Below are 16156 nucleotides of genomic sequence, written 5' to 3'. Positions count from 1 at the left end.
CATCAGGAGGTGTGATGTGATCACAAGGGTTCTTGTGAGTAAAAGAGGAGGTGGGAGATTCTGAGTAGGCCTGACCATGGGAGAAGAGGTCACAGAGAGAGAGAATTAGAGAGACTTGAAAATGCTCCACTCTGGAGATGAAAGAAGGGGCCACAAGCCAAAAACACAGCTGCAAAAGGCAAGGGAATGGATTTTCCCCTAGCGTTTCCAGAAGGAACACAGACTTGCCAACCCATTTTAGACTTGTGACCTCCTGAAATGCAGAGGAAAAAAAATATGTTGTTTTTAGCTACTAAATTCATGGTGATTTGGTGCATCCGTTACAGGAAACACACTCAGTGTTGACTGCAGTGCCTTCCTGCAAACCCAGGCCCTTTCCTGGTCCTGAAAACATCATGAGAGACCCTCGGTTCCATTCACTATCAGAACATGAATGACTTGATGCCATCAGTCTGATCCAATAAATAGCTCACTGAAGAGGAATGTGGTGATTTTGTAGCCCTTGATTTCATAGCACTCCCCGTCTACTCCTCCTTCCCCTGTCTCTGTGGGTCTCTTCTGGACACTGACTGGACATCTTGACCCCCATTGTCCTATCTTGACTGAGGCCCCTGGCTTTCAGAACCATGGCCAAATAACTTATATAAATCCATCCACAGAGCACATTGGGAAGGAGGATCCCCTACTGATATATTGCAGGGTCTTCACAAAGCAGAGCAGTGAAGCTGAACTCCTTAAGGGAAGAATCAACATCCTAACCCACAAGGCTGAGAGCATCTTTTTAAGGTCTAGTCCAGCAGAAGGACATAAATTATAGCTAATTTCTCTGATTGCCCAACTTGTGCCAGGAAGTTTACTCTGTATATACATTATTTTTTAATCCTCGTGGCAATACCAATGAGGGGGTATTTTATTACCCCCAGTTTTACAAATGAGGAAACTGCAGATTCAGGAAGATAATTAGTTTGCTTAATGTTGCACAGCTGGGATTGGAGCCTGGGTTGTCTAACTCGAACATCTGTAGAGACCTCTAGGCAGCCATGCCTTGGGGTCATGAGCAGATGTATTTTAAGACTACCCAATAATACTGTCAATCCTTAGCACCTTCTAGGTGAAGGAAGCAGTAAGAAGCTAAGTGAGACTTCTAGGGCTTCAGATAATGGGGATGGAGCTCAGGGCAGGTCCGCATCCCCAGAGAAGTAAAGAACGAAGGCAGAAGAGGAAACAGCAGAAAGGTCATCCAAATTAGGACCTGGAGCACAGTGAAGCTGCCGCCATCTGAGTGCCAAGATAACCCAGGTAAACTGAGTGCATTGGAGAGAACGGAGGAGCCGCGAACTTTTTCAGACTTCACTGGCAACAAAGAAGGAATTCCCACTATATTTTCAGTGCTGGTTTTCATTGACTTAGGACACACGAGGGGCTGCAGCTTTGGGTGTATGGCCACTTTTACTGGCTACAGGCAAGGGCTGGAGTAGCGCAAGGTGGATAATGAGGTATGTGGTAGCGTGGTGGTGGGGATGAGCAATGGAGCCCTTCTGCCTGGGCTCCCATCCAACCTCAATGCTCAGTAGTTGTAAATCTTTGAGCAAGTCACTTAATCTCTCTGGCCTCAGTTTCCTGACCGCAAAATAGGGATAATAATATGACCTACCTGATAACACTTTGGAAGACTTAAATGAGAAAATACATGTACTGTAAAATGTTCACAACTGTGTTTATCATAATAAGCTTGCATTAAATATTAGCTATTATTTTTACCTGCCCCTTGGAACATTTCTTCTTCCCTGCCCACCCCTCATTTACATGTGGAATTTCTTTTACAAACAATGTCCTCCAACCAGCATATAGGATCAGGTTAATTTTCTCGCCCTTACCCAGCCCCAGGTTCTTGCTCAGCCTGGCCAGGCCCAGTTCCCTTCTATTCCAAACACTTGTGTTCATTGTCTACCAGCTGCTCGTACATCTTATTTAGGGGGCATTCTTCCCCAGGCTCCTCACTAACTAAGGCTGGTCATGGATAACAGACCCAGTGTGAATTCTCAGATTTGGGGAACTTGAGCCAAGGACCTTTTTTTTAGCTTCACCAGAGGACATGCTTATTGATTTAGAGGGAGGGCACAAAGGAGGGAGAGAGACAGGGGAAGAAACACCCATGTGAGAGAGAAACAACCGTCAGTTACCTCGTATGCACCCAGACCAGGGACAGAACCTGCAACCCAGGCATGTGCTCTGACCGGGAATTGAACTCTCAGCCTTTCATTTTGTGGGACAATGCTCCAACAAACTAAACCACACTGGCCAGTTTTGAGCCAAGGATTTGACAGTCAAAGTGCAAACCTTTGACTGCTTCACATTTCACAATTGTAGCATGTACTACGACATCCCAACAAGCCTAGGGGAACCTGGGTTTACCTATGAGTTTAGGAATCCTTGGGGGAGGAAAGTTGTTCACATGCAGAAGAATTTTCCCTATTCTTCAGCCTTAAAATAATTCTGAATAACAATACAAATTATCTCAAGTGTGCTTGCTAAGATGATTCTGAGACATAAGGTCCTTGCACTCTGCCCAGTAACACTGGAAAAATAAAGTTTCCCAGGTAGCTTAGGTGCTCATGACAATCTTTCCCATGTGCTTGAAATTTTGCCCAGAACCTGAGAAAGTTCACAGTACCCCAGAAACTTGTTGTGGAACCCAAGTTAATTCCTAATTGTCAGTTATAAACCATTTTCCTTTTTATCATCATTCTCTAATTTTTCCTCTATTTTTCTTACACCCAAATTCATTCACACTTAACCCCCAGTTTTAACAACCAAACCACATACAAACACATTCTGCATCTTTATCTCTAAACAAGCATCAATCCAAAAAATTCTTAGTGAGCAGCTAATTATAGGCTCAGCATAGGATTGCTGCACATATAAAACAGTAAGAAACATTCCCTACCTTAAGAAGCTTACAGGCAAGCTTCTTTATCAGTAGAAGACATCCCTCTCTAAAAAGGGATTTAGAAGGGAGATATAGGTTCAGAATCACATCGATCATAGCTAATAAAATAAAACTGGACTTAATAGAGAGCATAAGTGAAAGAACATCTTGGAAGGGCACAGATTTCATGTTGGCAACATTGCTAGTCTGACCTCACTTTGCCATTGGTTTATGTTAAATTAAAATTAATTTCAACCGGCATCAATATATTTAAAGCTGTTGAGGTCTTCCTTAGAGCTAAATTGATGAAAAGACCTAATGGATTCACAATGAATTGATCAAAATTTCATTTCAAGTCTGACATTTAAAGCAGAAAGTTACAGGTAGCTTACTGGCCCTTAAGGAAAACTTAGATATAGAAATGCTATAATTTAAACTGTTCTTCCAACAGTGAGAAATGCTGAATTTATTAAAATGACGATGTTGATAATGATGTCTGCCATTCATTGAGCATAAACTATATCCTAGATGCTGGTATGTTTTTCCCATGCATTATTTCTAGTTCTTTCAACAACTCTGAAAAATAGGATTATTTATTTAACATAGGAGAAACTTGAGTAATTAGATTAAAATTGCACAGATAATATATGGAATGGTGCATATAAAGGTGCAATATTTACATGAAAGATAAAAGTCACTTTGCTTTAGCCCTGGCCAGGTGGTTCAGTTGGTTGGAACATCTTCCTGTACACCAAATATTGCAGGTTCGATTCTTGGTCAGTGCACATACCTAGGTTGTGGGTTTGACCCAGTCAGGGTGCACACGGGAGGCAATCTATTCATATCTCTGTCTCTCCCTCCCTCCCTCCTTTTCTCCCTCTCTCTCTCTTCCTCTCCCTTCCTTCTTATCTTCCTAAAATCAATAAACATGTCTTTGAGTGACGATTTTAAAAAGTCACCTTGTTTTATTTACATGAATATTTTATAGCGTGTATTATTTAAAGAACACCTACTTTGTTTTCTCCTATTCCTGTGATTTATCCATCTTTAGATATCAAATATCCAAATAGTATCTTCCCCCAAGTTCTGAGAAACAATGGTAGATATGTTTTGTTTTTGCCTGCCAACCATTCACACCCACATTGAGTAATACCAGCCCTATCCACTCTCAGCGCATGTGATTAAGGTGGGCCTGACTCCATCTTCTGGCTCCAGAGCTGGGCTTATGAGTCATGCCTGGCCAATGAGAGAACTGCATTACCTTAACTACTGAGTAACTGGTTCTAAGCTGAATATATGTCCAAACAGGGCAAATGAGACTTCTCCCTCCATACTTTTGTTGGAACTCTTGAGAAAGAAAACCTTCCTTTCACTGGAGTTGCTAACATGATAAGGCACAAGCCTAGAGACAAAGAAACAACCTCCCTGTTTGGGGTGGGAGGATGTTGGGTCTAACCTGCAGGTCCATGACGTTAACACACCCACACAGAAAGGGCAGGTAGAAAGAGGCCTCACACTACAACAGAAGGAAAAGTTCAGATCTTAGGCTGATAAAACATGTGCCTCATTTTGTGTCACTGAGCAATCCTTGATGAGGCATATATTTGCTTTGTTACCCTTGGGTTTTGGCAATCATGTTCAGAATTCCTAATATAGCATCAGTAAGGAAAAGTAGCAAGGTTAAGCCCTGGAGAAACTCTCTCCCTCACTGTATAAATGGCAGAGGTTTTGACAGCAAGGGAAAGAGCAACATGAAGAGAGCAACAAGTGTATTGAATGAGAGTAACAACAAGAGCAGCACTTACAGGCCTGGACTGAGCTAGGCTTCTGTAGCAGCTGACTTACAGCAGCCACTGAGAAAGAACATGAAGTCCCAGAACCCTCCAAGTGAGGCAGGCGAGTACCAGGGTCTTCATAAGAATTCTAGGGATGGGGCAGAGGAATCAAAACAATACTCTTGCAGTCAGGTACAGGTCCTGCGTGCCCTCAGTCTGGCAATGTAAAGGTCACCACACACACTGCTTTACATTTATAGGCGCTCCTCAGGACATTCTAAATGAGCTCATGTCCATTTTTCCAAGAATGTTGCTGCCTTCAAGAGAATACCTTGGAGGCCTTCTCAAGATCCATTATTCAAGACTGCTGAGTGTATTAATAACTGTTTTGTGCTGAGATGGCTCGACACCAAGGTTTCAAACTTACAACTCACTTGTGTTGATTTAGCACAAGGAAGAGAAGGTCTCAGTGCTGGTCTCAGGTTGTTCCTTCCATACTCACTTTACCTGGCTTCAGATGTCTTCTCAGAAGAATGAATCAGGGAGTTATTTAGCCATAAATTTCTCAGGATAGTACTTGAGAGAAAGAAATGAAGCTTATAAAGTAGAAATCTTAAGAAATATTTTCTTCACTCAAGGAAAGTGGCATTTATTACTAAAACAGCCAAGCCCCCTCTCTCTCTTAAATAAATTGCTATTTTCTTTTTCTCCTTTTTGGAATGTGTTAGGATTATACTCTTAGAATGAAAGATGGTCCTATATTTGAAAAATCCTAAGAATATTTGACTTATTCATTTAACTCTTTAAAAACAGCAGGGCCCTATTTGAGGACACTTCTAGCTATTTGGACTTTGACATTACGTGGATCAAGAAAGAAATCACAATAACAATAAAAGCAAGAGTTCATTAAGTGCTATGCTTACTGTGTGCTGAGGAATCACAGGAATTTATAAGGGATAAATACCATATTTTTAAAAGTCATATAGCTTCTAAATTTTTCCATGTATGCTTTTACTATTTATTCATACATAGCTACAATGTCTTTTGACTTAGTTGAGCCGATCCCAGATAAGCTACAAAATGGGGATAGTGGCCTCTCAATATTCACTACTTGGAAGAAAGTCTTCTAGTTCACATTTCTTATAGTAGCCTGAGCTTGGGAAATTTAAGAGAAGACAACTGGAAATGTTTTTTTTTTTCTGTAGAGCTATATTTAGTTTTATTTGTTTATCTTCCTTGCTGCTTAATTGAAAGGTAAACATAAAATAATATGATTTCTGGCTTTACTCATCTACATCTGCTAAACAGAAAACAATGAGATGTCCTTTCTAACCTCCAGGGTTCTCTGTGCTGGGAGGGACGTTCACTGCACTCCAATGACCCAGTGGGGAGAGCAGCGAGTGCTTTCCTTTGGTCAGTAAGATCAATTGTTTCTTGTGATTCCCAGAAACGGTCATCTGTGAGATTAACAATATAGGTAACACAACGTGGGTATTTCTGCGCTTCACTTTTCTTAACAAACAAGGGAAAGAGCTTAAAGACATGGTAAGCAAGTGTTGCTTGTTAAACTCATATACTTGACACACTCTAAAAAGAAAAATGTGGTTATGTGCAGTTTCTCTGTGAAATGTTTTGATTCCTGGGTTTAGAAGAAGTCCTTCTAAGTATCAGGAGACTGGATGTTTAAAATATTTTTAAAAACTGTGTTCTTCTCTTTACTAGTTAGTCATTCTCTCTACTTGCCCAAAATAAAAAATTTAAAAAAGTGAAAACCTAGCACAGAACAAAAAAGAGGAATTTAGATGCCATGAAATCCTCTCATTTTATCTTTGCTTGAGTAATGGTAGACAAACTATCTAAAGTGACTCAGAGAACTGAGAGGTGGAAAGAACCTTGACAATATTTGCTCCATGCTCTCTCCCCCACACCCCACTGCCCTGCTCTCTCACCAAGGAAAGGCCTGGTTTCCTCTCCACTGAACCCTGTACAGAAAAAGTTGAGGCTCAGAGAACACTGACCATTATCACTCCATTAGGGCCCCTAACTTCCTGTCCAATTCTTATTTCCTGCATCCACATCCCTGGAGGATGTGAAAGGTTAAAACAATAATCCAAATAATGATGTTGATACAATGTTAGGACTAGAAGGAATGTAGTCATCTGTTCAAACTCCAGTATTTTCAAGACGAAAAATATGAGACCCAGGTAGATTTTGATTTGTGTGAAGTCATTTGTATTGTGGGAGGAAAAGTTGGATGAGGTGCTGCTGCTCCTCCCACCCCACCCCCCACCCCCACCACAATCAGAAGTCAACGTGCTACTGGTGGTGGCCCCTGGAGAACTGAAGCCAAATACTGGGACCTAACTAGCTCTTTCATCTCTGTCTCTCATGGAAGAGCTCTTTGTGGGTGACTTTCTCCAAATGAAGTGAGTTAAACTAGTTCAAAGGCCCAAATAATGAAGTTGCTCAAAACATTCCTAATCCCTTGGGTTAATGATGCCAGACAATTGGCCTTGGAAAGGAAACACATTCACCTGCCTCTCACTTCTTCCCCCTGTTATACATCAAGGACAGAACCATCTTCTGTCCTTACTTGGGATTGAACATTATAATTATGATAAACCCTGGATACTCCAATAAACAATTGAGATTATCAGGTGCCATTGATGCTCCAATGTGTCATTTTACAGCTAAAAAAGAAAACAAGTCCTAGAGGAGAAGTAATGCTTAATGGATCAAAAGAAGACTTGCTTTCAGTTGTGCTTTTGACTGAACTTACTGCGATGGACTGAATATTTGTTTTCTCCCAAAATTCATGTACTGAAATCCTAACCACCAATTGGTGGTATTAAGAAATGGCCATTAGGGTGGATCCCTCACAATGGGATTAGTTCCTCCATAAAAGGGATCCCAGAGGGCTCCCTTGCCCTCTTTCCTCCTTGTAAGGCTCCAGCAAGAAGGCAGCTGTCTATGACTAAGGAAGTGGGCCTTCACCAAACATTGAATCTCCTGGAGTCTTGGTCTTGGTTGGACTCCCCAACTTTGAGAACTGTGAGAAGTAAATGTTTATTGTTTAAGCCACCTAGTCTATAGTATTTCTCTTATACCTGCCCAGACAAACTAAGACATTAGAAGCCCACATTTTCAGTAGGAAGAACACACAATTCATATTACTAGACTCTCAAATTGTGCAGGGCATTTGGGGACCCTGGTGAGATAAGCATTTGAGTGGGTTAAAGATGTTTGAGCAAAGGAAAAGTTGGAGATGGAAGCTTGACACTTCTTAATCAGAATAATACTCAAATCCAAAAAGTGGAGCACAAATAAGTACTAACTATGGGATAGCGTGGGAGAAGGAAACAATAAGATTAAAAAGGTTTTAGAAATACTAAGTAAGATAGAAGGAATGTGGGAGGTGATGAGGGTGATAGTGTGGTTGGCAGGGGTGGAGTTTTGGCATAATTTTAAGTGTATAAGATCTAATAAGATTTAAACATGAGCTGTCAGAGGAGTAGTTTCTAGGTTAGAGCAAGGTGTATACAGGGACTCAGTAGGATCAGAAATTCATTACTGTCTCTTCTTATAAAGAATTTCATAATTGTGTTGACTCCCCCAGAAGTAAAAATTGACCTACCCCTCACATTAACATGGAAGTTAAATCTTGTCCAGGGTTAGTCCACAATCTTGTAACACTGAGATATTAACCAAGAAGACTTAGGCTTTATGTTCTTAGTGAGATTAATGGTTGAGTTGGTTTATATATTCAATATGTGTTAAAATAGTGCTTCTGAATCCAGTGTCTTTCTCCTATTCTAATGATAAATTGATCATTGACTCTCATCCTGATCCTAGTAGGAGTGGTATATTTTTTCTCAAAGACAAAAATGGACTAGAATGGACTAAAGATAAAGAATACAGATATTGCAAGTCATAAGTAAAAATTGTATTATATGTTTCCTAGGACTCGGCTGTGAAGCAATATATAAAAAGGGAAATCTTGTTACTATTCACCCTAAACTTTATAGGCCTCATTACTATTGTAATTATGTTAGTAACAACTGCTCTGAAAATTCCCATTTGCCATAGAGTGGTCCTATCACTCTATGCATATAGATGATGGATGGATGGATAGATCAATAGATGATAGAGAAAGAGAGAGAGAGAGAGAAATAAGTAGGTGAACATATGCATATGTCCATGACTGTGTGATGCTTGTATACTTTATTATTTTGGTCAAATTTTTGCTAATTAAAGTATTTCTAGACTTGAGAATTTTATTTTTATTTCTTAAGATTTTATTTATTTATTTTTAGACAGAGGGGAAGGGAGGGAGAAAGAGAGGGAGAGAAACATCAGTGTGTGGTTGCCTCTCAGGCATCCCCTACCAGGGACCTGGCCGGCAACCCAAGCATGTGCCCTGACCAGGAATTGAACCAGTGACCCTTTGGTTCACAGGCCAATGCTCAATCCACTGAGCTACACCAGCCAGGGCTAGACTTGAGAATTTTAAAATACCCATTACCAGGCTCATATATGACTATTTACAGTCTTTGAGATTCTTGGTATTAAACTATCTTAAAATTACAAATTATTCAATGTTGCTAGAATCAGAAGAAAAATACAGAGAGAGAGGGAGAGAGAGAGAGAAAGAGAGAAGAAAACAAATACCCTTGCCCTGTCTCCCTTTATTCCCACAGACTATTCCTACCCTGAGGTAACCTTCATTGTCTTTTCTCCTTTGTATGGTATTCAACTCAGGTCTAGGATGAGTTATTGTTTTTTTTTTTTTAATCTTAAGGCACCTAATAGTTTTTGATGCTATTTTGTAACCATAGGATGATAGAAATGTATGCCACATGCCCCAAGTCTTATGTGTGTGCATGAAGTTCAGAAATTTACCATCAAAGAAGTGTCTTTATATTTCCAAAAGCCCTATGAAAGCTTAGATTTCTCCGGCATCGATCAGTAGAATATTTGAGGAAATAAGTTCACAAGTTTTAAGTTTTGCTTTAAGGACAAGACAGAGGATGAAGAGACTGAACCCTTTCCATGACTTGAATTTGGGGAAGGTCCTAAAAGAGAAATGTTTTAAAATATTTGATCTTATCTATGTTAACCTCTGTGGTTAGTAATGTTACTCAACCAGCCCAGAATAAGACATGTCTTTCTTATCATTATTAAGTACGGTTGTTCTGTACTCATTCTTATATTAGCAGTTCATATCTATTTTTATTTTTTAAATAAAACATGAAACATAAATTATCACTCCATGCTGCATAGATTTTTCCTTTTTTTCTTATTATTATTTTGTTGCTAAACCATACACTCTAAAATCATTGAAAGTGCTTTAGAAAGTCAATGAGTGTTTTATTGTTTTCCCTTCCATAATTTTCTGTGGTTTACACAATACTTTTCTGGGTTTTTTGCCCCCTATGAAAACTCTCCCTTAATGAGCCCTGACACATTTATCTGCTTGTGAAGAAGCTATATATTTTGTCATATATAATGCACACTTTTTTCTCAAAATTTTGAGGGGAAAATAAGGATGTGCATTACACATGGGTATGATGATTACAAACCATGGGCATAATAATCCCTGTGTATAATGCACACAAAAGTGTGGGTGTGCATTATACACAGCAAAATATGGTAAGTAACTTCTAAATAACTTCATGCTGTACATGAAATACCTACACAGAGGATCACAATCAGTAAGCTATTTGATCGGATATTTGGAGAAGAACATATGTCACACAAGCAAGTTACTGAGTTCAGTTGAAGATGAAAGATAAATATGATACAATTCCTGCCCTCCATGGGTCAGGTTTATTTTTCTTGACTTATGAAGAGTTCAACAACATGTTAGGACTTGGTATAAGTGGAGATTAAGAATGAATTGAGGAAGAATCAGTGAGAAGAGTCATGTTTAAAGAAGCAATATGGCCCTGACTGGCATGGCTCAGTTGGTTGGGCACTGTCTCAAAAAGCGAAGGGTCTCTGGTTCTATTACTGGCCAGGGCACATGCCTGGGTTGCAGTTTCAGTGCCCACTCACGTCCTCTGTTGGGGTCCCTGGTCATGGTGCATATGAGACACAACAAATGAATGTTTCTGTCTCATATCGATGTCTCTCTCTCTCTCTCTCTTTCTCTCTCTCTCTCTCTCTCTCTCTCCCTCCCTCCCTTTCCTTCTCTCTAAAATTAAATAAATAAATAAAAGCAATATGGACAAGTCTTTGCCATCCCACAAGATAACTTTGCTGGATATCATCACACAAGTCAGCAGTTGGCAAACATTTTCTGTAAAAGGGCAACACAGCAAATAGCTCAGGCTTTCCAGTCTGTACAATCTCAGTCACAACTATTCACTTCTGCCATGTTCCAATTAAACTTAATGCATAGAAACAGGTGGCAGCAGATTTAGCTCAAGGGCCAAAGTTTGCTGACCCCTGATATAAATTTTTATGGTTTCAAACTGATACCATTAATAGAGAAGAAAATGGGGGGAAAGGTAGATTTTATTAGAAAAAATAAGTTTGGTATTAATAAGTATTTAATTGACATAACATATTTTCTAAGCACATACTATGTGGTTATTAGGTGTAAGGGGTAAGGAAATGTACAATATACAAGCTCTGCTCTCAAGGAACTCACAGTCTATCATACAATGTGATATTATCCCACTGTGGAGGCACAGCTTTAGGGAAATGTTATATCCTGGAATAAGCAAGCCATGCTCATGGGCTCCATAAAGTGCCTCCATTCAAGTCACTTTAGTCCATAAAACACACTCACGGTTCAGTGAGCTCGTCTGAGATGGCAAGCTGAAGAATTGCCAGTGAGTGTTGGCAAAGTGAAGATAGCAGCGCATGATGAGTTTTGAATCATGTGGATGGAAATATAATTTAAAACTCCAGACAGATCAAGGCTGAATTGTTACTGGCAGCTGAAATCATGCTTATTCCTCTAAGAGGAACAATGGGGGTTGGAATGGGACATGAAACTTTAAATGCAGAAATATCATAAGGATATGGACATTTTAGGTAGCATATCACTTACTTTAAACAGGATGTTTTCCATGTACCCAAAACCACCATTATAGAAAAATAAAAAGATGTACCACTGATGTTACCTTGGGGTTTGTCTTCATGTCACATTGGTTTTAATTGAAGAAGGAAGTGTGTCAATGCCATCCCCGATAAAGTTGAAAGAGAAATATCATTGTAATTTATCTTATTAAATAATTGTTAGTATTGAACAAGTTCATAAACTTTTAGAAAACATAATGAAAAATAGAGGTAATATTCCTCCCAAAATGTGTATTTATACAGACTACAAAGATTTGTATGTAAATATTAGAGGGTCAATGATTCACTGTCTCCTATATATGGATTCCCTGGAAGACTGTGTACCACAAGTTGAGAAATCCTGCCTATAATAAGCCAAATTCTTTTCATAGTTATCTCAGTTAGTCCTTAGACAACCAAAAACAACAGTTGACTAAGGTCCTATTATTTCCATTTTATAGAAATGAAGAAACTAAGGATGGTAGAGGCTAAGGCACTTGCTGCAGAGCACAGGCTGGAAAGTGGCAGAGGAGAGTCCCTGGGCACCCTGCTCACTAGTATGATGGAGCACACATGTGCCTTCCTGCCACAGCAGCTTACCTGCAAATTTTGATAAAGAAAATGAAATTGTTCTTTTATAAACTATAGAGTGTCATAGAAGTACACTCCCTTCCTCAATTAAAACCAATGTGACATGAAGGCAAACCCCAAAACCCCAAACCCTAAAGCTTTCCCCAAAAGGTGTTAATTTCTTTAGTCTTAAATGTTGAAAAAGTGTGGAAGGCTGAAAAATGTGCCCTTTCTCCCCAAAGATATCTACAGCCTACTCCTCAGAACCTATGAATATGTTACTTTACATAGTCAAAGGGACTTTACAGATGTGACTAAACTAATAATCTTGTGACGGTGACATCACCTTGGATTGTACTGGTGGGCCCAATAAAATCACAGCGATTTTTAAAAGAGGGACAATGGAGGTCAGATAGAGGAGAGGGTACTACAATGATAAAAGGAGTGATCAGAGTGATTTGGCCATAAGCCAAGGAATGCAGGCAATCTCTAGAAGCTGGAAGAAACAAGGGACAGATTCTCCTCCAAAGCTTCCGGAAGGAACCACCCTAGACTTCTGACCTCGATAACTCTAAGAGAATAAATTTGTGTGGTTTTAAGTCACTAAATTTGTGGTAATTTTTTATCAGGGCAACAGCAACCATACAAAAAGTAAAAACAAGCTAAGTAATACTATTTTAAAAATTCTTTTTTTTTCTGAGCTCCATGAGAGCCAGGAGTTTTATATTCCTAGAACCTAGACCAGTTCAAGAAACAGAGTATATGAACAAAAATTATAATAATGAACAACAAAGTAATGAACATTCATTTTAGTACCATGGTAGTTGAGAAAGATAGGAGAATTAAAAATGAGGCTAGAGGAACATTCCTGTGAAGAGAAAATAGTGTTTAAAAATGCTGTTGGGAACTATGAAAATAACTATATCTCAGCTGTGTGCTTACACTCAAAGATGCAGATGTGAGAGAGTCATTATATACATTTTAAGGTGATTTATTAATTATTCAACTAAATTCTTCAATAATCAAGTTTTTTTCTCATGTGATCTTTTGTTACTTTTGAGGTAGTCAACACTTCAGTTCTACTTAATAAATAACTGCATTTTGTTCCTTCCATACTTCATATCACTCCTGCTATTCCTCTTGGAGCTGGGCAGGGAAAGAGGGAATCGGGCTTGTCATGGGGAAAGGCTGAAGCTTATCATTTCTACAAGCCACTTTCTACTTCAAGTTCATGTCCACACCACTCAGTGTTACTAAGACAAAGCAGGATGACTATGCCCCTTCTCTTTAAAATAAGAGCCTTCAGATGGATAACCTATGGCCACTTTCCTTCTTTAAGGTTTTCCTAATTTGGGGACATAGGAAGGCAGATATAGGATAAATAATTTAAAAGATGAATTTAAATATGATATTCAATAGATGGCTCTTTTCAAACCTTACCTACTACAAAGCTTTATTAATCAGAGTCACTGGCTGCTGTAACACACCCCAAAATCTTAATGGCTTAGTGTAGTTAACTGCATTTTGTGTTTATACAATGTCCAAAGTAAATGTTCCTAGTCAATAATCAGTCTTCCATGTGCTTGGTTGGTGAGAGAACAGGCTTTAGAGTCTCCATGAGATAGAAAAGCAGAGAAGCAAAAGACTCCTACAGAACACTTATGTGAGTGAGCCTGGAAGTCATGTGCAGCATGTTCACCACACCCTAGCAGGCAGAAGTCGTTCATGTAGTCACATGTCCCTATCTGCAAGGAATTTTGAAAAATGCATTATAGCTATGGAAATAGGAACAGAAGAAACAGGTTTTGTAAATAAAAAGCTTTATGTAAGCCAGCCTCTGCCCACTTCTACCAACTCATTTCCTGTTAATCTTCCTCTCACTTTAGGGTACTCCTGCCATTTTGGCCTCCTTGCTGATCTTTAAACATACCAAGCCAAGGTTCTGCCTCAGGGCCTTCGTACAAGCTGTTCTTGTATCTGAAATGCTGTTCCCCACTTCATATTCATATGGCCTTTAACCTAACTTTTTTCTGTTCAAAACCGCCTCTCGAGAATTTCCCTGACTACTGCCCCATCCACATCTAAAATAGCACCCTATCACTCTCTAGTCCCTTACCTTTTTCTTCCTTTATGACATTCATCATATCTGACATCATAGCATATATTTTTTTTGTTCATTCAATTTTTATCTATCTCCCCCATTAGAATGTAAAGGTCAGGGACTTTTGTGTCTGTTAATCATTGTATTTGTAGCACCTAGGACGTTGCCCAATACATAATAAAACACTCAGTAAGCATTTATTGAATGAACTATGTTTCTTAATAAGGACTTCCAGTATGTAAATACTGCAAAAGCTCTGTCTTCAAATGACCCAATCTTGAGCACGGCCCAAGTTAGACTCTCTAAAATGTCTCCTGTTCCTTTTACTTCTTCATCCCACTAACTCCTATATATCTTCAATTTAAGATTCATTTCCAGGTTTCTTGTTTTTCCCGCACTCCAGCTCCCCTGTACTCTATTGTGCCTCATGCATTTCTCATGCCTATGTGGAAATCTACTGTTTATGCATCTCTCTCCCCCACAAAACTATGAACTCCTCCTGGGCAAGGCTTTGTGTATTCAATTTTGTGTCTTCATTGCCTGGTATGGTGTCTGGCATATGGTAATATCATAACAAAAGTCCATTAGTCAAAGCTATTTATGATTTTGAAGATGACTTCTTGCAGCAGGAAAATTTACCAAGAAAAAAAAGTATAATAATTCAAACTTACTAAGAAATTGTAGTAAGAATTTGGCAAAACATTATTTCTCCCAACTCCTCCTGTGTCATAAGAATGCAAACAAAATTATTCCTTCAGTCATGTATAATTAATGCAATGGTTATTAGAGTTGGATTATTTGTTTTAAATAAGTCATTATGAAACAGAACAGTTATAATGTTCAGTGTTACATAAGTACGTTGTGCTACATTGAGATTCCTTGAGTAACTGATATACACATTGACATCACTTTGTAGACTTGACTCATTGTATGGAATTTAGAACAAAATCGTGTTTTAAAGGACTGCGGATATTTTGGTATTTGATAGTTTTGAATTCTGAATCATTTTTTTATTGAATTCCTGATCAGAGAAGCCAGGCCTATGGTAACATTATTGCCATAGGGAAAAAAGACCCACTTCACACTGATATGCTTCATTATGTAACTTCTAGGAATGTCTTACAAAGATTCCTTATTGTAAATGTGTAGTTTGGAAGACAAGTTACTCCTGGAAATAAAAGCACAAACTTGATTAGGGAAATCAAATAATTTTTTTAACTATAGAAGTCTTTTCTTTTCATGCTTCATGAGTATAAAAGGTTTCCATAAAATTAACACATCTAGACAAATATAATCTTGTCAGTGACACCTTCAACCTACAAAAAATAAAATATATTATCTATGTATCTATACTTTTGGGATCCCCTATGTACATATATATGCTTTCTTTGATATATATAAATGCGTAACACATCATATATAAATTAAATGTATATACATATATAATTTTTTTCTTATATATATATATATATACACATATGTGTGTGTTTGTGTAAAATATTCATGTTTAGAACACTTAAAGCTCTGTCTCCTAGGGCAGGGAATCATGTCTTTAAGAAGTTCTGTTCCACTGTGTTCCTTGCACTTTATGGACTGATGGTTGGTTCTGCCTTCACCCATGCCAAGAAAGTAGGCTTAATACATGGCAGACAAACAAGATGTGAGTCCACATTATGTATTTGGCCAATTTGTATTCAGATTCCAACATGAAAATCT

The sequence above is a fragment of the Phyllostomus hastatus genome, unplaced genomic scaffold (genome assembly GCF_019186645.2).
Source record: "Phyllostomus hastatus isolate PE091 unplaced genomic scaffold, TTU_PhHast_1.1 phas_scaffold_39, whole genome shotgun sequence".
Lineage (NCBI taxonomy): Eukaryota > Metazoa > Chordata > Mammalia > Chiroptera > Phyllostomidae > Phyllostomus > Phyllostomus hastatus.
Note: the sequence above shows the minus strand (reverse complement) of the source record.